At 42.4% G+C, this 22,235-nt stretch overlaps 1 long non-coding RNA gene across 1 annotated transcript; it reads left to right on the top strand.

Annotated features, from left to right (window-relative positions):
- The first annotated feature begins 772 nt into the window (after positions 1-772).
- LOC119147880 lies at positions 773-20,654 on the top strand. The gene is made up of 3 exons (XR_005104181.1): positions 773-1,076; positions 16,167-16,248; positions 16,342-20,654. It is a non-coding gene; the product is annotated as an uncharacterized LOC119147880 (long non-coding RNA).
- The last annotated feature ends 1,581 nt before the right edge of the window (positions 20,655-22,235 follow it).

Raw genomic sequence — 22,235 nt, forward strand, 5'->3', positions numbered from 1 at the left:
AGCAGTAGGTATTTAATGGCATTAATTCACTCAGCCAGTGGTCTGGAACTTCCCCTACATTTTCCCTAGGCTCAGACTATGTCATTATCTTAAATAAAACAGGCCTGCAACGACCCAGAGCTCAACTCGAATGAGCAGGGCTCTCTCTGTTTTCCGTAGCAGGAAATCTGTGTCCCTGGTTCCTAATATGTGTATGTACACAGCACAGACATCTGTCAACTGCGTATTCATTATCTCACTGTGTCACATCTGTCAGGCAGATTCAGTTAAGTGAACATGCTTCCAGCTCCAGTGAGACACTCTGTGCATGCAAAATGCATCAAACCCCAAATACCGTTTCAGTAATCAGAAAACCGAACAGAGTAAACTAGGGGGAAAGCGGGAATTAAGCGGTGTTGGTTAGTATTTCCAGGTTTGCTACCCCAAAGACTGTGTCCCCCTGTTCTGGGAATGCTTGCAAATATCAGGTTGTACAGTGTCATGCGAAGAGAGGATGCTGGAGGGTGATCGGACATTTGGAAGCGTTTCATTGCTTATTATCAGCTATTTCCTTCTTTTGGTGATTCTTTAAAGAAATGCAGTTTAATCTTAGAAGTTTGCTCTATTAATCATTAAATCCTCTCCATCTTTTTGAAGCCTGAAGTACAGGCACAGTTTTGCGTGCTTGTGTGTGTTTGCTTTTTATGCTTCACAGCTCATTGTTTTTACAAACCCATCATTAATGTACGAGGTTGTGCTCCGTCTCCAGAAGCCTTTTCCAGATGGCACAAAAGTACGAACAGCCTTCTCTACCTTGCAGGGAAATACATTGCGGGAATGAGGTCCCCTCCTCTTGAACCACCTTCGACTGAAAAGGTAATACAAGAAACTTTAGTATCTGACTGAGAAATAATCACTGGAGGATCATCGCGGGGGTGTGAATGAGACACGCCAGCACACACAGGCTACGTGCGATGGGCAGCGATGCAGAAGTGGCTCTCGGCGCCTTCGACGAGCTCCCTGCTGCTGGGGGTGGCCAGCGGTGCTGACCCCTGGTGCAGGTCACAGCAGCCTGGGACCACTCTAGATTGTAGCAGGTAGGTAATGTAATGCCTCAATTTCTTACTAAATTAACTTCTGCCTTGAATTCTGAAAAGAAGGAAAGGCGACACTGAATGTTTGAGGAAGCAAATGAACTAACAGGAGTTGCACACCCAGCTCCTGGGTGGATTTTACCTGTTTTGAATATTTGCCTGTGCCCAGCGTAATCGCTTTAGACCTTGAATCCTCGCAGTAAAGCAATTCAGGGTAGCAATCCGTGATAAGGACTGACCCAGACCTGGAGAGAATAGAAAAGCAGACTGTTTGTATTAGGAGCTTCTGGAAAAGACTTTGCGTTATCAGTCATAGACTAATTTAACTCTGCTGAAGTCCAACAGTTTGCATAGGTGCAGTAATAACATAATGGGAAGGATCAGCCCTAAACTGACTTGTATTCATGCTGATTTAAATACATTCCTTGACTTGGCTTCTATATGAACAAGATAAAGGTGCCATATTTCATTAATTTTTACATTACATTTATTTGAAATGTCAGTGATGGGGATTTTGTGTGTTGACCAGTCTAACTCAAATATAGATGTGCTGAAACTCTTTTGTAAAACTCAATTTAAGATCTAGAACTGCCAGGAGTTTCTGAATGCAGGAAAAAGGACTTTGTGGCAGCTGATTATAACGCAAACTTAATGTCCTTTCTGGACTAGATAACAATTCAGTGTTTGACACAGGAACTTAATTGAACAGATTTTCCCAGTGGATCAGTCATGAAAAAGTTGCTAATATCCAGCAGAAACATCTCTTTTGAAGAAGAAATTTCATCTGGCACATTCTTACCAAGAAAATTCTGCACTTGGGCAGGACTGGGGACTGAAGGGCCCCTGACAGGGTCTCCTGATACAGTGGCAGTGGACCCAACCAGTGTAGCCTATGGTGAACTGGCTTGGGTCTCTTTTTTAAAATTTTTAGTCTTGTGGTATTGGGTATAGTATTTCTTGATGTCATTTTTAAAGTTCTAGCAGCTGAACTTGTGTTATTACATGAAAATCACAATTACAGATGAAGTAACATGCCGATTTTTAGTATTATGATAAAATTTGGAGTCTGAAAATGAGACCAGGGACCTAACATCATTACCTGAACCAGAGACTAACAACTGCATTCCTTTCCCAGATTTTACCATTTCCAAATGTTCCCTTTTTCCAGAGCTCTGTGAAGTTTTATGTAAAAAAAAGAAAAAGAAAGGGAAAAAAAGTCTTAAAAAATAATGAGAATTTAGCAGTACTACTGATTTTATCTCACTCAAATCGCAGTGGGCAGAGTTCCCAAACATATGTAGGGTTATGGTTCTTACCTCTGCTTTGTTTATTATAGCACAAAGATAATTTCACTAGACTGTCCACCTGCCAAAAAGCTCAGAAACATTGAAGTCTGAAAGGAAACAAAACCACGGAACAAACCTGTCCATGGCCCACCTGTGTCGTGGCTGGTCCCTGGTAACTCTTGTCCTGCTCATCCCTGTCTCTGCCTGCCACAAAGCTCTTCTGAAAGTCCACGGGGGCTTTTAAAAATAGGTCAGTGCCCCTGAGTGGCTCCATTGTCATCAGAAGAAGGAGATGACCCATCTTCAGCTGTGGTTTTTAAGTTGGCTTAATGTTCATCAGGAGAAGGAGATGACCCATCTTCAGCTGTGATTTTTATGTGTTCAATGTATTACTAGGTAATTTCAGAACAAATTTAACAGGTGCTTGAAATTAAGTAGCTGCCACAATTTGAGCTAAGGTGTTTTGATGTGTCTCTCTGCTTCTTGTGTGCCTTCACGAGTTTCAGATATAAACCCCAAATGTTTGTTTGTTGTAGGAAAATGCATGCATTGTACATATGCCGATGCTTTTATGTTTGCAGCTGCAGCCCCATGTAAACTGCTGTTTCTTGAAGTCTTCCATTCACGGTCATGGTGGTAGATTATACATTTCCTTTCCGGAGGGCTAATTAATGTCATCCAAATTCTAAACAGTTAATTTGTAGGTAATCTTGAGGCAGCTGCAATATCTATAACCAAAGAAACACTCTTCACTTGAATAAATGGCCTGTATACTCTTAATATTTTATCAAGCCAACGTGGGAAAGGCAGATGCTTAACACTCAGATACTCTTGTCTTGAATGGGGTTCATCTGGTCCCTGCTGAAATCAAGAGGGTTCACCTTAATTTGCGAAAATGTGAGATTAAAGTCACAGGAGGAGGTAAGTGAGCCAGTCAACCCAATATTTTTCTGGCAGAGCCCTTCTCTGGTGATGGTTGTTCTTGCTGCATGCATGGGGGGGAAAGGAGTCGTGTGTCCGAGCAGTTAAGGGATGCTGACAGCCTTTGTAGGCACCTGTAGTGTCTGGCTTTAGCACTTGGATCTCTGTGGCTGCTCCAGACTAGGGAAGTGGACCTCTGGTCAGAGACTTCAGCTAGACGTCAGCTCTCTTTTTCCATTTTTAAATCTACCTTTTGGGAGAGGGTTTCCACAGCTCGTTTCCTTTGGCAAATTATTTGCTTCAGTGGAACAGCTGCATCATTGCAGGCGAAATAAAAGATTAACAGATGCACGTTTAGTGTTCAGATTTAATTTTAAAGTTTTTAAAATGTGTATTTTTTTATGAATCCTGTTGGGATGCTGTCTGTCATCAGATTCCTCTCTTTATTTCAGCACTCTCTTTATTTCATACTCTTCACTTGACAACTGTGAAATACCTGCTCTTTCTCCAGCTTGGCAGACCATCATACTTTTATTTTCTCTCCCTCAATCAGTATTGTCATGGAATAAACAGGCAACAAGGACATGGCCAAGCTGCCAAGTGGCCTTCCTTCTAGTAGGTAGTTTCATTCCTGGTTTTTTCCAGCACTGCAGCTGAGAGAGATGCCTGGTAGCCATTCCTTTCTTTAGCTGTCCTGGCAGCTATGAGTTGCTGTGAATCCAAGGAACAGACTAATCTTCTTCAGCTTAGCGTTTAAAAGCTAGGTGTCCGCTTTGAGTTGTCATCTAGACTCTCTCCCTTGGCTAGGCAGGGAAAGGCAATTTCAAGGGTGATCCAGTATGTCCTAGAGGAGGGGGGGGAATTTTCTATGAAACTTCTTTTCCCTCTACTGAAAACCAGCTGAATGACCAGTTTTCTCAGTCTAGAGGTTTCACTTCTCATGCAGCTAGAATTAAGCAGGATGAATGTTTGTTCTGCTCAGAAGCCAGCATCTCCTGGAAATGGAAGTGTTCAGTTCCTGCAGTTCTCAAGCAAGGCTAGAACTGTCATAGCTGAAAGCAAAAGAGAAACAAGTGAGACTACTTCATTTACCTCATTAGTGGTAAAAGAAGCGTTACATCAAAGCGTGGCAGAACAAAGGAATGTTTATGATTTTCAGTTCAGGTTTCTCTTGAACTTGCACCACTACCTTCATTGCTGACATCAAAAGAGAAGTTTGTATAAACTCATCAGCAACAGCATCTCAAAAATCCCTGCACCTCAGTGCTCTCAGCCTTGCCCTTTCCTTATTGAAATGGGGTTATTAGAAGTCAATTATTACCACTATTTTTTGGTGTTGATACACTTCAACAACGCTTGCACTTTCAAACAAAGTATATTAGAGATGACAAATCCACTGGACAAGATTTCTTTTTTTTTTTTTTTCCCCCCAGAAGTTTTCTTCTGTACAATATAAACAATTTTAGGCAGTATTGATATGTTGAAGTGCTACCTGAATACAGTGTAAGGATGGGATTTCCTGACTGGGATACCTGCAAGGAAGGAGATAGATTGCTTGAGACTGAGAAGGTGTTAAACAACAATGTGTAAAGGATTAAAATAGTAAGTCTGATAGGCTGCTTTACAGAGCTCTGGAGATAATTGCATCCTGACACCGAAGGTCTTGGCTGTGAAGACATAAAAATAAGTAGTTCAGTCAAATCAACAGACTTCCATATGATGAGGCAGGGCTATGGGGCAGGAAAACAGGGATTGATTTAAATGCAGAACTGACACAGAAAGAGTGCTTATTCAGCCCTCATCTCTCTGGCAGATAAATGTTGCTCTCTCCAGGTGCTTGCATGGTGGAGGTTTGGGTCCCGGCCACCTCAGAGGTGAAGAGATGAATGCTGAGTTCACCTCGAGACCTAGTTTTCTTTCTGCAGTTCATTTTTTGGATCTCAGCATTTGGTTTCAGCTCAAACTTTTTTTCTGGGTAGAAGACACTGTAGCAATTAGTGGTTGCATTGCAGTCATGGTTCTAAGAAAGGTTTACATGAACAGGTGAAGAAGGAAAAAAGTGAAAAGGACTTTTAGGCACACAAGCCCTTCTTTTGCTCTTAAAGTCACAAATTTCAGGCTAAGCTATTATATGAGAAGATGCTTGGGAATAATTTGCTTCTGGCAGGAAAGCTGCGGACGTACCTGGCGCTGGTAAAGCAGGAGTGTTAGCAGGGGAAGAGTGGAAGTCTTGAGACCGATGGGGTAAAAGAAGATACAAAGAATTTATAAGTATAGATCAGCTGGAGATCTGTACAAGCAGAGGTGCAGGTGTGTGATGAGTAGTTGTATAGCACTTTCAGTTCCCTGATATGCTGCAGATTCCTACTGTGCAGCACAAGAATACTTTTATCTGTCTATATGTTGGTCCTCCACATGTAAATGGGAGATAGTTTATACATCCCTCCAAGAGGTGCGAGTTTGGACTCACTAAAGGCTGTGAGCTGTGTGCATTGGAATGTCTCAGATGGGGTATTTTTAAAAGCCAAGGTAAATGCAGAAGTAGTCAAGTAAGCTGCTAAGTCTCTGAAAAGAAACATATGCTCATTTTATGTATTTGTTTTTCTGAATCTGGTGAAGTCATGCTTTGTTTTGCATTGCAGCTTACACTGCGGCATATGCTTTACTGATTACAGGAAGCTGAGCTTGTAAAATTCATTACCTAATGAAGGAAAGATATTCACAGCAAAGGTAAGAAAACTGGGACGGAGGGAGAGACACCAGATTAGTTTTAAATTTGTCTCGCTGCAAGATTAAGTTGATTGGGAAGTTCAGAGAACAAACCTGAACCTACTTATTAGCAAATCCATTCCAAAGTTTGAGATTATTTTTTTAAGAATCCGGTCTCAAAGCTCTTTGTTAGGAAGTAGAGCTGTGCAAATATTGGAGATACTTAGTGCTTCTCAGGACTCGGTGAGCTGATCCTTTACCAGCTAGACTATCCATAACGATCCTGCAGTGAGAAAGCTTTAACCTGGATACGTGCATCTAACAACCACAGCAGTATATTGTTGGTAACTGTTAGGAAGTAAGAATATTGCGGCCATTTGTGTGAGCTCTTGAGTTTGCTGAGTTTCTGAGCCACAAGTAAGTGTTTGGTGCCGAACTATTTGCTTATTAAAAATGGTAGTGTTCTCTTGATGTCAGGGCAGGCAGGAGAGGAAGCTTTTTGGCAATAGCTCAGGAAGGTAAACTTATATTTTTTCCAAGACCAACTCCCTACAAAATTTACAGTGCCTATAGGCCATTATGGCATAGCTGGAGGTGCTGTGCGGAGGCAGCACAGTGTGCCTCTAGAGCAGTAGCTGCCACGGGCAGCAAACATCTGCAAACCGAGCTCTTGGCTCCTTAAAGAAAGATTAAAACTTCTCTTTCCTTTCTAAACAGTGTGATTAACCTATTAACATCTTGTACTCGGGCTATTTTTAAATGAGGTAATATGAACATTGTGCAGTATTTGCCTTCTTCTGGGTCAGCCTAGAAAGATGGACCTCTAGAAATTAGTATAGCCCTGGGGACGAGGTGTATTACCAACATTTAGATGTTACAAGCAACCCCACTGAAACCTTCTTGCAGCAAGGTGTTTGTTCATTAGAAATAAACACAATTCTGCCAACTGAAAAAAAAGGTTTTCCTCTTCCTTTGTCAGGGCTGTATGCTGGTGTAATTAAGCATAGGTAAATTAGAAGTAAATTACCTTTCTTAAGTCATCTGTCTGTAATTTCATCCAAGAATCTGAAACTATATGTCTGTGCTGGTGATTAGATACATGGGCACCATTAATAAGACTGTTGGTGGAGTCCAGGCAATCTGCCCCACTTCAGACATCAGAAGCATACCCCCAGCAGGTTATAGAACTCTGGACCGTGGGTTAGGGTTCAGATGACACCCCAGAACGTCACAGGGCTGTGGCAGGCAGGATGATGAGGCAGGGGTAAAGGTCTGACCTCTCTGCCTTCTTTGCCAATTGCTGCCGGACTTGGGCCAGGGCAAAATTCATCAGGCAAGTTTTTGGTGCTGTTCCATCCCACCTTCACAGCACTAATTTAGAACTGCTGTTCCTGGCATTTGGTCACTGAAAAGACCGATGGGATCAACAGAAATAGCATCACTTTAATTAAAAAATAAAACCAGTGCTTGGCAGGAAATGTGGATGACTTGTGTTCTCTTCAGCACAGATTTTAAAAGTGGTTACGTGCTTAAAGATACAGTTAGGTACTTGGAAGATTTTTCCAAAGTAGCTATATGCTCAACTCCAATTATTTTTAATGAGACTTATGTGCCTCCTTATTTCAAAGAAAGGCGCCTGATAGAAACATGTGTGAGAGTTAAAGCACTGGAGGGCCTTTACAAATCTGCTGCTGTGTCACTATTGAAAATGAGCCTTCATTATTTAAGCATTACAAGACTGGTTTGATATTAAAATGATCTGTAGGTTGTATTGGTGCCTTTGACCTTTTAGTGGGCTTATGGCATTCAACACTGAGCGGCCAATCTGGAAAAAAAAAATGGTATTTTCTAGTTCATCAGAAGAAATGTTACAGCTATGGGCTGGAGTAACGCAACTGTGAAAGTGCTAGGGAGGAGGAAGGGACGTGCATGCGTATTGTTGCGCATACAACAGTTCTGAGATCCTACAGGGAGCACCTGTGCTTTCACGCTGCTGTCAGAGGAGATGTGGACCTCAGGTTTCAAGAGTCTTCTCTCAGTGGCCTGAAGGTAACACTGGCTAATGTGACCCAGCACCATGGGGCTTGGCAGCAGGAGAACCAAACTCCTGCCTGAGCACCTGAGTTGGCACACAGCCACTGGTACCCTGCTCCTCTTTGCTGGTCCATCACCTCCCTTGGAAGGTGTTTTGAGATCTCCCAGTGCATGAAGATACTAGCAAAGAGTCACCTTCACGTGGTGAGCTGTGTCCCACAAATACGTGGACCCAAGTGTGTATGGGTTGGGAGCAAGAGCAGTCGATGGGAACAGGCACGCTGGAAACCGAAGCGAGCAGAGAGGTCTGGCTGTCCCTGTGACCAGGGGCTGTGAGAAGTTTGCCTGTGCTCGCCCATATTTATGGTTCATTTTATTCTCTCACACACAGAGAGATACACACACATCTTTTTCTCTCCCCAGGGAGCTCCCTTGCATATCGTATTTTCACTACTGTAAATATGAATTTTAATGCACAGACAAAAAGCTGTGCTGATAATGACGCCAGTAAGTGCTATGGCTTCTTAAAAGTGTAAGTGTTTTTTTCAAATGATAAATAAGAAGTTATGGAAATGGGGAGGAAAAGTAGTTAAAAGCAAACTGTACTGATAGAAGATTAAAGCATGAGCATACATAGAAAATGGCTTGCATTAGTTTGGTTTGAATCCTTTTGGAAGGAGACACTGAAAAAGTACTGAAATCTGAAACTGAGACAAACATCAAGGTACAGCTGAATAATAACACAAATGGTTACAAAGAGCATGTTGATAATGGCAATTAATGAGATCATAGCCGTGATGGCAATAATTTCTTTGATTACTTATTAGTTCTGATGTGACTCTGAAACCACCTGCCAGGTTTTGACCTTAAAAATCTCCATTTTCCCTAACACAGGGAGGAGAGGGACTGTAATATTGTAGCACTTCAGCTAATTACTTAGCTGCTAGGTTGCCACGGGTGCAAGATGTGCTCCCAAAGAAGTGGCAAGGTCTGTGGTATTGGTGTGTTAGCACCATATGTGTCTGTATGGAGTTTGGTGAAAATTTTGGGACAAGTAGCCTTTTTATTTTAAAAGAAGTGTGCTTTCAGGCTGTCTTAAAGAATTTGTGCAGAAGTCAATTAATAGTTTTAGCAATAAGCAAAAGAAAAATGAAAGCAGAACAACTGTGGATTTTTTAAAATCAAAGCATTGAAATACTTTGTTTCAAAATTGCATTCTTCAGAGCCTGTCCTAGTATGCACTTAAAAAACAGGGCAAGACACAGACCCCCCGGGTCATTAGTTAAACATTTTGGGTTTGTATGAAACAAAACATGAATAATAGTAATATATTTTTTTACAATTTTCTGTCTTGACCAAAGCACAGAAATCAGGGCTCTGTATGCCAGTGTGTGCATGTAGGCAATAGCTGAACAAAACCAAAATAATACAGAGGAGCAGTTTTGAAAAGGACGATAGCAAGAGTAGAAGCTCATGATGATTTAGCTGATGCCTTTTGTGTTTTGATTCCTTTTTGACATTTACTACAGACCAAACATAGGAATTAGCTATTCCTGGTTTGCTCTTTTTGTCTGTTATCTCACAGGGACTGTCAATATATCCCTTTGAAATACTAAAATGTAGAAAATAATTTTCTATTTTTTCAGCTTGCTTTTTGTGTTCGTGTAATTGACATTTACAAGAAATGCAAAATGTTTCCATGACAAGTCAGGTGCATCTCTTTAATTCCAAGCACAAGAGCAGATCTTTTTCCATTTCCAAAGGAGCACTGCAACAAATAATTAATGAAAAGTTGGGGGTTTTCTACATATACATATATAGCAGTTAATAGGTTTCCATATAGTTAAAAACTGAGAATCTGGGCATTTGAAAACAGGTGGGACACTGGAGATGAGTTAATCTTCAGGCAGTATTGTTTAAACACACTACGAGATAGTGCAGGTCACTGATCTGCTGTGTGCTGCTCTCAAAGTTAACAGATCTGTGGTAGTTTGCAGTTTATAAGGAAAGGCATTTGCATGTTCACAGGATAGTAGAGTTGTTCCTAAAGACGGTAATCTCTGCTGCTTGGTAAACTGGAGCAATAAATTGTGTAGCAAGAGGTGTGTGTCCAAAATTGGAGTTGAACCCATGATCTATATGCCAGAGAAAGGGGCAGGCAGTGACTTTTGAAATGTGGAGGCTTCTGTCTGGCGCTGCTGCTCCGAGTGTCCTTAATACTCATCCAGGCAGGATGCAAACCCACCGCCCTTCTGCTCTGAAAGCAGAAAATCTGCCTCCTTCTGCATGGGGTGAACAGTCTCTTGTGGCCTTTGCCGGCTTTGGGATCTGATGTGGTCCTCATGGAACAGGGAGGGACTTTCTGGTGGCAGTCTAGCACTGTAGGCAGCAAGTCAGGCGATTTCCTCTAGAAAATAATTGGATTTCACCTGAAAATCTGTCTCCTGGGTTCTGCTGGAAACTAGTTCCACATTTCCCATTCCCCGATGATTATAAATCTCTTGTTTTTCCAGACTGTGTTTACTCGCTGCCATTTTGTGTCCTTTTGCTCTCATTCCGATGTAATCTTTTACTTTAAAAGCTTTTCATTCTGGTGGAGAGTTAGATGCCCCTTTCCTCCAGTGTGATTACCAAAAGTAATCTTATTCCCTCCTGGCTGTGCCCTGACAGTCTTCAAATGCTTGAAATTGGGTGTGATTTTTCTGTGTAAAGCACAACCAATACTCGATGTAGTAAATGACAAGAAAAAAAAGTTGGACAGCTCAGTGGAAGAAAAGATATATGGTACTGTTACGACCTGTTTGATTAGTTCTTCAGTTCTTGGCAGGAAGATTTTCAAGTTGGCCCGACTTCTAAGTAGATTCCTCTTTTCCATCCTCTCTCTCCTGTACCCTTTCTCCCCCGTCACACTGTGTATCATGGACTAAAGCTGCGTTTATGGTAACATCTATTAAACACTGAGTGTGCACTTAGATTCATGTTTTCATTTGGATCAGAGTACAGGTTTGAAGTGAACCTCCTGGTTGCTTGCACTTTGTGCACTTTGTTTAGTACCATAGATTGGCCTCAGAGCTCATGAGCTGTGTTGTTTTAAGAGGAAATTAAAGTGGAAGATGTGCCTGAGTGCAGCACTTCAGCCGCAAGTGGGCATCTGGGCCAGCAGGCTGGTCTAGAAATAGTCTGAAAATAAAAACAAGCACAAGTACAGTTTGGAAATCAGGTCCTCAGCACCACGTGTTCCCCTCTACGGGTCTGTCCCCATGGTTTACATTACTTGCTATTGCAAACGCAGGCTCAGCCTTCTGCCCCTGTTTCCTGGCTGTCTGAGGGGGTGGTATAGGTTGATCACACCCGTGTGAAGCTTTCCATTGCCCTTATAATACCTTTGCATTCATGTGTATCGCTTTGAATCTCCTACAGAGTGTTTATCCTACCTTTAGGCAAACGGATGAAACTACCTAGCGAAGAGCAGAGCATCTGTTCCTCCCATGTACGGATGCAGTCTCACAGAACCACATCGCTGGTAATCGAGATTAGGAACCAACAACATGTTCACCTCCTTGGAACAGATTCCTTTGGATGGTATCCCTTGGTAACCTACATACCATAAATATCAATTTAGGGATAAAGAAGGCTATTGTACTAGCAAAACACACACTGCGATAGGTAGATTAATATTTAAAGGCTTGAGTTAATATGGCAGGTTTAAACCCTGCATTTGCATATATTGACTTTTGTTTCCTTGGTGCTGTAAGCAAGATTTGTCTTTAAATCTTGCCTATTAGCTTAAAAATGCTGTCTTTTAATGGAAAGAATAACATACAAACTGGTTATCTGCCTTCTAGTCAGGTACATTTACCAGAGCTTGGAGCAGGAGCAGGTCACATTTTTGATGATTGTTCATCCCATTCCAGGTGAGCTGTGGCTGCAGCCCCTCCGTTTGGAGAGGCGCAGAACCGGGCTCGTCTGACTGCGGTGCTCAGGACCTGATCCTGCGCCTACTGTACGTGAGCTGCTCTGACTCAAGAAAGAAGGGCTGCATTTTGAAGGAATATTTGAAAGAAAGAATACTTATATTAGCAGCTGATTAATTAGTCTAACCCAAGCCATGGCATGTGCCTCTAGGCCTGTGAGTTTATCAGCTTGCTTTTCCTCTGCCTGCCTGAAGGATTTGTAAGGCAGAGTTTAAATGGAGATTTGAGATCTCAGTGTGTGGGCAGGAGCTGGAGTTCCTGTAGCAGTAATTGCAGGATTGTTCCTGGTGTTAATACAACAGTGAAGACAGGCCTGAAGCAATAACATTTTGTATTTTGCTTAATCTCGCTTCATTGTGGAATGACCACCACTTCCAATGAAAATGAATCCCAAGTGCAGTACATTGTTGGTTGAGTGCAAAACTGTATTATGCTAAATCAGTCCTTCTTTCTTTCAGTTTATTAAGTTTATGGACTTGGTTATGAGAGGGGAATGAGTGATTATGGAGAATATGAACAAGGAAGTTGTATATCCCTGTTCCTGTGACTTCTGTGAACGTAATTCATCCTCGCATGCAGAGAACATAAGCTGGATGATTGTATGGCGCTCTGTAAAGTATCTTAGTTACGATTATTGCCCAAGGTAACATCAGAGTTAATTTTTAGACTCCTGTTGGACAGTGTGTTCTGTTTGGCACACTAAATCTTTGCAGTTTTGATTTCATTGTTAATGACACTTTGTACAGGAAGAGGTATACCCTCACTGTCATCATGTTCATTGGAGGGGCTTGTGACAAAGACTGATAAACATCTCTTGAAGAGCTCGACTCAAAGTGGGTTTAAAAAATAATGCATCAAACACAGAGAGCATCTGATTGGTAATCCTTGAGATACTGTGTCTTTCAACTACTTGATCTAAAGCTTAGGTATCCTGCCTTGGGTGAGTGGTTTCACCTTTGTGTAAATCCTGAATTATTTGTAAAACTTTATGTGAATGTGAATGCATTGAATGCCGTAGGGATGGTATTCTTGCTTGGCTGATGTACTCCTCCCCGAGCACCAGTTTGCAGAGCTTGCTGATACCCAGAGCCCGGAAGATGGGCCCATAGGAAGGGCAGTGCTGGCTGGCATGGTGCTTCAGGAGCCTTTTGCCTCCTATGGCTCCAGAGCACGAGCATCAGTACTCAGTGCTGAAGGGAAGGCAAGGGGAAGAGGGCACTGGTGCGACCCTGTTCCCTCCTCATCCCCAGGACAGGAGGGGGCCAGGCTGGTGGGTGCTGTGTAGGTCTCTCCACACTCTCATGTGTTGGCTTGGAAGTTGGACACGAACGAGGAGGGATGTGGGAAAAGAAAATTTTCTCCAGTTGCCTGTGCCTGGTCCTTATCCAGTTTGGAATGGCTTCATGAGAGCTGAATGGGGTTGTTAAAGCAGAGACTGGCACACTTTCCCCAGGATACAGTTCTGGTTTAAGCTAAATTTCTCTCTTTCTTGTATGCTTTTTAGTGCAGACATTGTTAATCTGGAGACAGCTCTTTCATGAAATGTTTCTCCTCTTTCCGTTTAAAGACTCCTTTTCAGCTACTATAATCCTGCCAGATACTGGCAGTTCAAAGGACACTTATTTCCTTCCCTGCAGAATAGGCTGATGGATATATCCTTCAGGGGTACTGCTAGGAACTCCCTGAGAAAAGCAGGCGGGGGGTGGGGGGTGGGAGGTGGTGGTGGTGCTGGAGGAGAAAGCCAAGTGACACGTTGGAGGTGGTGCCTCCCACAGATGCTAGCTGTCCATGGGCGTTTGGCTACCTCTGCATCGAGGCTTCAGACTTGGCATGGGAAAAGTCCCCTTGTTTCTCTCACCCAACTGCCATTGCTTTGATACTCAGCAGTTTAAAATCTTCTCATAAAGACCTACCTATAATATTTTTTTTTGCCTGATGACATGCATTAATTATGACAGCGGAATTGTGGAGAGCATTGGCTAAATATAAATTCTGAGAGAATTAAGTACAGGCTGGCTGGGCTTTGATTCTGAAAAAAGTCTTTCAATGTGTTCATCTGTTTCCCCACTTACCAAACCTAATAATTTGATCCTAAGCTATGTGTTTTCTTGGAGTGCATCCTACTGCAGACTTTGTAGAAAGCTTTAATTTGTGGCAAAACTCATGCAGCATCCTGGCAGACATCCTTTTATTTGAAATTAATACAAATGGACAGCCTTTACTGAGCCATCATTTTAGTAGCGTTACTCAGTGACCCTACCTTTGTCTCACTGAGTTCTGGAACTGTGCATGGTCACTCTTATGTTATTATTTGCAAAAATATTAGGCAGCCTGAAAAAAAATATAATTAAAATAATGGTTCTTCCATCCAGAGGGTAAATTTGCTTGTGTCCCCTATGTGGTTACTGTTCTGAAGTTCAGACATCAACCCCAGCACTTTCAGAACTGATGAGTGCTTTCTGAATGATGTGGGTTGCGTTTGGGTTGACATCTTAAAAGGACCTAATTCTCAATGTTTGTCAACGCTTCTTGAAGAGTTAGGCTGTTCTTAAGTAGCTCAGGCTGAACAGGGAACACAGAAGTATGTGGTTTCCTACAGGTTTTTCAGACTGACATCCAAATTTTGTTTGATCAGAGCTTTCCTCTCCCTTTTGCAGTGGCTTCGGAAATGTAAGAGAGACATTTTAATTTCTTCAGTCTTTTGGATGCTTATTTTCAGCTGGATGATATTGAGTTGGACCCAGTGCCTTGAATTCAACTTATGTTTTTATTTGTGTTTGCAATGTTTTGTAAACAAATCCATGCATTTCTTTTTAGCACAGCTATTTTAAGAAATTTTATCATGTGCTGCCCAAAGGGACACACGGCCCTGCTGTGCAAGTAATCTTGCAAAGATGTACTGGCAAATGCATTTATAGTAGTGGTATTTATGGAGGACCTTGAGAGGGAGCAGAATTCATCTGTATGAACCACCTGGAGCAAGTCCCTGACTGTGAGGGACAAGTGCTGGATGCAGCAGTGGTCCCAATGTGCTGCTGGGGCATCACAGGGGCTCCAGCCTGGGGCATCGGGCACCTCCATGGGGATGGGGAGGGCTGGGGGCTGGCTGGGACATCAACCCACGGGTAGGGGACAGGATCAGCAGATCCTGTGGCTGGGCGGGGAAGGGCTGTGGGGAGCTGGAGACTGGCACTGCTGCACACTGGGGCATGGGGTAAAATAGGGTCCTGGGCCATGGGCAGGCATAGGGTTGTCCCCAGGTGAGGTCAGGCAGGGACATAAAGGGCTGCTCATGCCCTCAAAGCCCTGCAAGCAGCTCTAATGTTAGCAAGACTCACAGGGCCATCAGTAGTTTGGGATTTATGGAGGTTTGTGGGGAACATACTGGCAGTAAATGAGGCTGAAATTTGCTAAAGAAGTTGGCCATTATTAATAACTTCCCTCGATCAAATTAATGTATTTCAGGATGATAGCGCATGGTAATCTCTCCTTGGAGACCATTTTTGGCAGAGGATAGATGCATGTAGCTGTAGTCTGTGTGTGTGTGTGTGACGGGGCAGGATGAAATAATAGCGGTGATCTGCTTATATGTGCTTATATTTGTTTTCCCTTGCTTAAATGAATAAGCCCTTCTGCTTTGAATTTGGCACACTGGTGGTATTTAAAGTGCCTTATAATGCTGCCTTTCTGAGTCTTTCTTCTAAGGATTATCAAGCTGTACTGCTTGCTCCCAGCTGTTGGTTTTTGCTGTATGCTACTAAGCTGCTGTACTGCTTCACCCCAGGAAGTGCTGCTCATCGATCTCTGATAAAAGTGTCCCTTGCCACGGTGTTACACCCACCAGACCATACATTCATCCCTCTGAGCCTTGTGGTCCAAAAGGCAACACCAGCACAACCCAAAAGGATGCTCAGAATTATCTATAAATAAATTGGCTGACTTAATAGACACAGTCTTCTCATAATTTGAAGGCTTTAGGCTGGTCTTTAGCAGGGCACGGCCATGTATTTTTCAGCTAGGGCCAGAACATGAGCAGGCTTATACATCTCCAGCTTCACTGTGCATTATGATTCGTTCTAGCCAAAGAGTCACGTTGTAGTTGATTGAGGGATGTTAGTTGTTTCTGTTTTATTGCTTTGTGTTTATTCCTTTTCCTCATTGGTTTCCAGCCAGGTGTGGAAGAAGAATTGCTCAAACTGCAGAAGAGTCTGCATTATGTTACCTCCAGCAAAACCACCACATTTCTGGCAAGTGAGTAAATACATACAATATTTGTAGCCCCATTTTGCTGCCTTAAGAGGCACAGATGTGTTTGAAGATTTTTTTAATTTTTTTTCAGCACAGCTGAATTCGAGCCCTGAAACTTCTGAAAGTTCACAGCAATGAAACTAAGCAGTAGAAGGAGGTGCCTGAGAAGCACAACATCTGGGTTGACCCAGGCTGTCCGCCTGCATTGGGAAGTACGGTGGACCAGTAGGAGTGGATCTGTAAACAAAACAGCTGGCACTGATAGACCCAGCATCCAAGATGCACACATTTCCAGGGGAATTTACTTTGGATTATTCTAGTCTGGTCCTGTGGAGTCCACATCTGTCAGTGACTGGAGTGCCACAGGCGCAGTCGTGGAAAGCTTCTTCCAGATAAGTTTCATTTGAAAGGCATCCCGTTTGTGTTCTCTAGGACTGCTCAGCCATGTGAACCAAAACGTGGTAAGTGGCGACAATCTGGAGGTTCATTTCAAAAGGGCGCTCTTGATCTGAACTAAAAGGCTAACAGATGCACCTATAATCTTTCCCACTCTGTCCTGGATCTCTAGGAAGTAGTTTGGGAAACTGCTCCAGAAATCTGAAAGCTCTAACAGAGGGCTCACCTTTATTTCTTAGCACAGTGCTAGCAAAGGTAGTATTTTTCCCAAGCTCAATGTCCACTTATGACTCAAGTACTTTATTTAACTGGTGGTAAAACCTATTATTTATGCAGGTTTTTTTTAAAAAGGCCAGTTTGCTGCAATCTAGCAGGCCACAAAGGCTGGTTTAAAGCCAGATTACTGGTGTTATTAAAGTATCATTAAGGGCATGTGAAAACTGAAGGAATTTCTTAAGACACATGGAGAAGAGAATCTGCATTTAATGAAATTTGCCAGAGGAACAAAATTACGGCTTATGTTTTCTGTGGCACTGTTTCTGCAATGAAATTGCTGAGGGGGTCTTGGGGAACTGTGATCCAGAAGCAAATGGATCAGCTTTAATTGCGTTTTCCTGTGAAGCAGAAGCATAAGCTCAAACACCTACCAGTGTTTCTTGACTGAAAATTTAATCTGTTTTTTACTGCGAGGCTTTTTTTCCCCAGCTGAAGGTGAATAGATGTGAAAAACAGTCTTTCAAATGTGTCAGAGCTGAGGGAGGTGAACAGGATGCAAGGGTGAATGAGTGTTTTTGTGCCGAGCTTGCTGGAGTTTTATGCATAATTACAGAAGTTGTGTTCCTTGAGTGTTGTGATCTGGGGGTTGGAAGGAAGTTGAAGTCACCGATCAGGACTCAGAACGTGAAATCATTTCCCTACTGGAAGTTCAACTGGGTTTTGCTAAAGACACATGTAAAGCTAGGATCTGATGCAGAAAATGTAGATGGTTCTGTCACCCTATGATGACTTGAAAAAAGGTTAAGTTAGCTGGGGAAAAAAGCCCCTGAGATAATTTGTCTAGTTTCAGGGATGGCTTTTCAACAAAGGCAGGAAAGGAGCCTGGGTCATAGGACAATATGCTCTAAAACCTTACCTGGACAACTGTGTAAACTTCCAATCCTGAAAGACAAAGTCAGACTGGGACAGTCACAGAGGGGTGGTAAGGGGAACAGGGAGCCTAATGTCTGTGTTGAGGGCATTAAAAGAGCATGGTTTGGTTAGCCAAATGAAATAAAAACTTTGTGGAACATGATGGCTGTATACTCTCAAGAGTACTAACTTCCCAGTCAGAAGAACAAATCTTAAGTGAAGTGACAACAATGGCACATGAACAAATGGATATTAAAACCCCATGAATAAATTTAACATGCAAATTGGATTATCAATCATCAGAAGCATGAGGTTCTGGACTGGCTTTCTGACAGTAGCGGGGGAAAAAAACATGTCTAAGACAGACCTGGGTAATATTTTATAAAGGAATAGTATGATGTGCCCGCAAGAAGAGAGGACAGGATACAATGACCCTTCAGGTTATACCTTCAAGTTTTATGTTCTCATACAGAGTTCTTGGAACACGCTAAAGAAAACAAAGGGAAAATTCAACTCATGTAAAAGCAGATATTTGTATAAATAGATAAGTAAATACATTTGTGTTCTTCCTTACGATCGTGTTATAAATGACAAGTACCATCGAAGTGTTGTATTCTTTACTGACAGAAGTGCATTATCCCATACAGCATCAAGTGATGATTATGTTCTTGCCTGTGCATTAGTTTTGCATATATTGCACCTGTTTTTACTTGCCTGGAATTTTGCTTGAGATATTTACATGCTGTAGGAATGATACACATGCCTGTAAACAGGAAGGCTAATTATTATAGCAATCTGGGTGAGGTAATGGAGCGTGACTTCCAGGAGTGCAACTGGTAAAGTGGCAGATAACAGACTAATGACCCAGATTTTGTAGCCTGTCAGAAAACCAAGTTTCTCTATGTGAGAAGCCTGCAGTATTGTGCGCTGGGGATGTGAAGGCTGGAAATGGCCAAATATAGCAAGCAAAGACACATGGTTTAAGTTGAACACATGCTGATAGTAATGACTGAGGCTCAACTGTGTGCTTAATGAAACGAACCATTTTAACCAACAGGAAAGTAAAGGATGCAGTGTTTGAAGATTTGGTTAAATATATGCAGACAGGAGCTATGATCTAGCTGGCTAGCTACAGCTGGATCCTCCTAGATGCTGTCTGATCAACCAAGCATGCTAGATGCTGTCCAGTCAAGGTCTTGCAGGTGAAGACGGTCTTGAAGGAAGACTGGTTAAAGGGGACCGAGGATGTCAGATCCCTTGTCAGTGAGAGAGACAGATAATTAGTCTGCTAGTTGTAGCTAGTGGGTAAACCCTCATGGAACAGCCTGTTATGCAGCTTCGGTGGCTCCAAGGGCTCCAAGAGACACTGTGGAAGAGAAATACACATTATGAAGGATAACTTCATATGCATGTAGTTTAGTAAGAGTAGATTACTATAAAAGATGGCTTTCCTTGCCCCTCAAGATACCTGCTGTGTCATGCACTCTTAGCATCTTAAGGGAAGACTAACTCAAAACACATGTACAGTGCAGAGGTTGTACAATATTGATCTATATTGGAGAGGTCTTTCCATGATCACTACCATGGAAAAAGTTAAAAAACAACTTTTTGAAGCAGGATAATAGCCTTTATGTCTAACACTAGACGAAACAGTCTAGCATGTTACACTGCTCACAGGTAAAATTTGAATGATTTAAGCACAACACAAACCAACTCAGTGAACTTGTTAATGAAATCACTCCTTTGATTAAAATTGCTCAGTAAAGTGATCATGTGGAAAATTTATAAGGCATCATGGATTGTAAAAAGCAAATAAAAAGGTGCAAAGCTTTTGGCAGGTATTGGTTTCAGATTAGTATAGTATATATAGTATTAGTGTACTATTATTAGTAGTATAGTATTTATAGATAGATAGATAGATAGATAGATAGACAGATACAGATACAGGACCTCAACAGATACCACTTTGAGTGTGGTGGCATTGTTCCAGTAGGGCCAGTGCAGCTGTTGGACTTGGACAATATTAGTATTGCAGTGGTCTTGTGTCTGGAGGACGTTCCCTGAAGCAGGGGGGCAGAAGTCCCCTGAGGGAGTGTATTCCCAGAAGGTTGCTGGAGGAGCCAGAGAGAGGAGAGAACAGCTGGAGAAAAATCCAGCTGGGAACAGATGGGACTGTACCAAGCGCCTCTGGGCTAGGAGGAATATTGCAGCAGAGCTGTCAAGTGCATTGCCTGGGGAGGCTTCTGCGAGCTGCCTCAACCCCAAAGGGCACGCAGGCTTGCCAAGGACAGGGGGCAGATGAAGGTGAGTGTTTGTGGGTCCTCAGCAGGGCAAAAGTGGAGTGCTACCTCTATCCTGTGTGCTCATGGGATTCCAGGTCCCTCTGGGAAACTGCAGTGCTGCAGAGCTATAGATGCCTCTGTGAGCAGGCTGGTGGAAAGAGTCTAGGCTGTCCTTTAAGGAAGGTGAAAGTGAGGGCTGCTTAGGCAGAAAACCTGAATATATACTGCCAGCATAGCAGGTCAGATGCTGCGTGGCTTAGTAAGTGGTGAATTTGGAGCGCCGCAGTTTAATGTGGCACTGAGCAAGCTGCCTGCAGGGCTCCCACGTGCCCGGGGAGGAGGCGGTTGCTCACCTGTGATAACCTTGGTAAGGCTGCTGAAATTAAAGACCAACCCTTTATCCAGGGCTCAGTGAGTCACGGCATTAGAAGTCGTTATCAAATGTTCCTGAGCTTACTATCCAGCAAGGGGTTAATGCAGAAAATCAGCAGGAATACATGCTTTCCCTTGAACCATGGCAGATCTACCAAATCCAAACCAGAAAGACACAGTATGTGTGTGTGTGTGGAGGAAAGAAACTCACAGGTACATTAAAAAAAAAAACCCTCAAAACTATCTCATGCTTGAAAGTGGGTATTAGCAAGTTTTTCGGGTTTTTTTTTTTTTCTTCTTTTTTTCTCTAATGACATCTAGTAAAGGGTGCTTTATACATCTATGCTAGGAGTGACAGATGGAATAGAGTTGATATAGAAAAGCATATGGTCACTATTTGCCATTTGCGGGCAGTGGGTTGAGCATTTTTTGCTCAATCCACTTCTTGCCATGCAAGTGTAGGAGAAATCTTATGTAGAGCACTGGATTTTGAAGTGGAATGACCATGCACAGATCAAGACCGCTGTGCAGCATCTCAGAGCTCTCGCTGTTGTTTGTAAAAAAACCCCCACATTTCTATCCTTAACTCAATTCTCTGAAAATGTACACAGGCATCTCTCCTGCCTCTGATTAATTCATAAAATGATACTTGCAGTGTGTGTTACAGCAACAGTTGAGCTGCAGTCAGGGAGAGAATGAAAAGAAAAAAAACACTCCCCAGAATGTTCTTTGAGATATGCCAGTGCTGAAGTAAAGAAACAGAGGGAACCAGAGCAGCAGTCTGCCAGTGAAGACTCACTCAAAAACATCAACCTGAGAAATCTGCTGCACTTGTGTTTCTTTCAAATCCTAGGTAACTTCTTCCTTCAACAACACATTCTCAGTTAATTCCGTATTCAAGAAGGCTACTGCAACACAAGGTTTGTGTTTTGTGGTCACATCTTTGTATTTTGTAGTCACTGCTACAAAAAGTGCAGCGAATAACCTTCTGTGTCCTCTTCTAGATTCAATCACTCTTAAGTGTTTACAAATGAGTATCCTGCAAAATAATTGACCCTATACTGTTAGGACCTGAAACTTTGACAAAATGCTGAAATTACTAAGACTTGAGATGTTAAGAATGGTGGCGATAGTCATTACCATCAACAAAAACGAGGGAAAGACAATTTTTGCTGGTTTAGCATTTTGCCTCAAGACCAGAAGGAATAAATGTGTTGTTGCAGGACAGAATGTTCTCTGGGTAATAAAAGTGATGCATTTGAAAGAAGAGGAAGGTGTTTTTCCTTTATTTTCCAAAGTTAAAATCAGTGTAATCTCTCCTATAATTCTTTAGTCACAGTATTTATGTCTCCTTAAACAATTGTGAAATACCATACTGTATTTGCTAGTGGTCTCCTATGTTCCCAACCTGTCTTTGTGCACGTTTGGGTGGGTGGAAGCAACCATGTGCAATAGATGGTTTGTGCATTTTGGTGGTTGTACCACACATTTCGGTGGCTTCTGCATGTGCATGCCTGTGTGTATATATTGGATGGCCTGTTGTTCCCCAGGAAAATGGAAAATCATTCCAGAAAAAAAGCATTCTTCATTGTGAGTCCTTTGTAGTGTCACCAGTGCTTTCTACACCTGATATTCATGAAGTTGTAGGATCTTCACGTCTTGGACACATCCAGCACTCTACCGCATATGATTAAGGGGAGTTGGAAAGATAGTGTGATTACATAGGTTTTGTTTTCTTAGAACGGCAGGCTTAAAGCCAGCTTAGTTTGTCCTACCAAATGACATTCCAATTAAAGTATGTTTAAGCAACTC

This window comes from Falco rusticolus, chromosome 4 (genome assembly GCF_015220075.1).
Source record: "Falco rusticolus isolate bFalRus1 chromosome 4, bFalRus1.pri, whole genome shotgun sequence".
Classification (NCBI taxonomy): domain Eukaryota; kingdom Metazoa; phylum Chordata; class Aves; order Falconiformes; family Falconidae; genus Falco; species Falco rusticolus.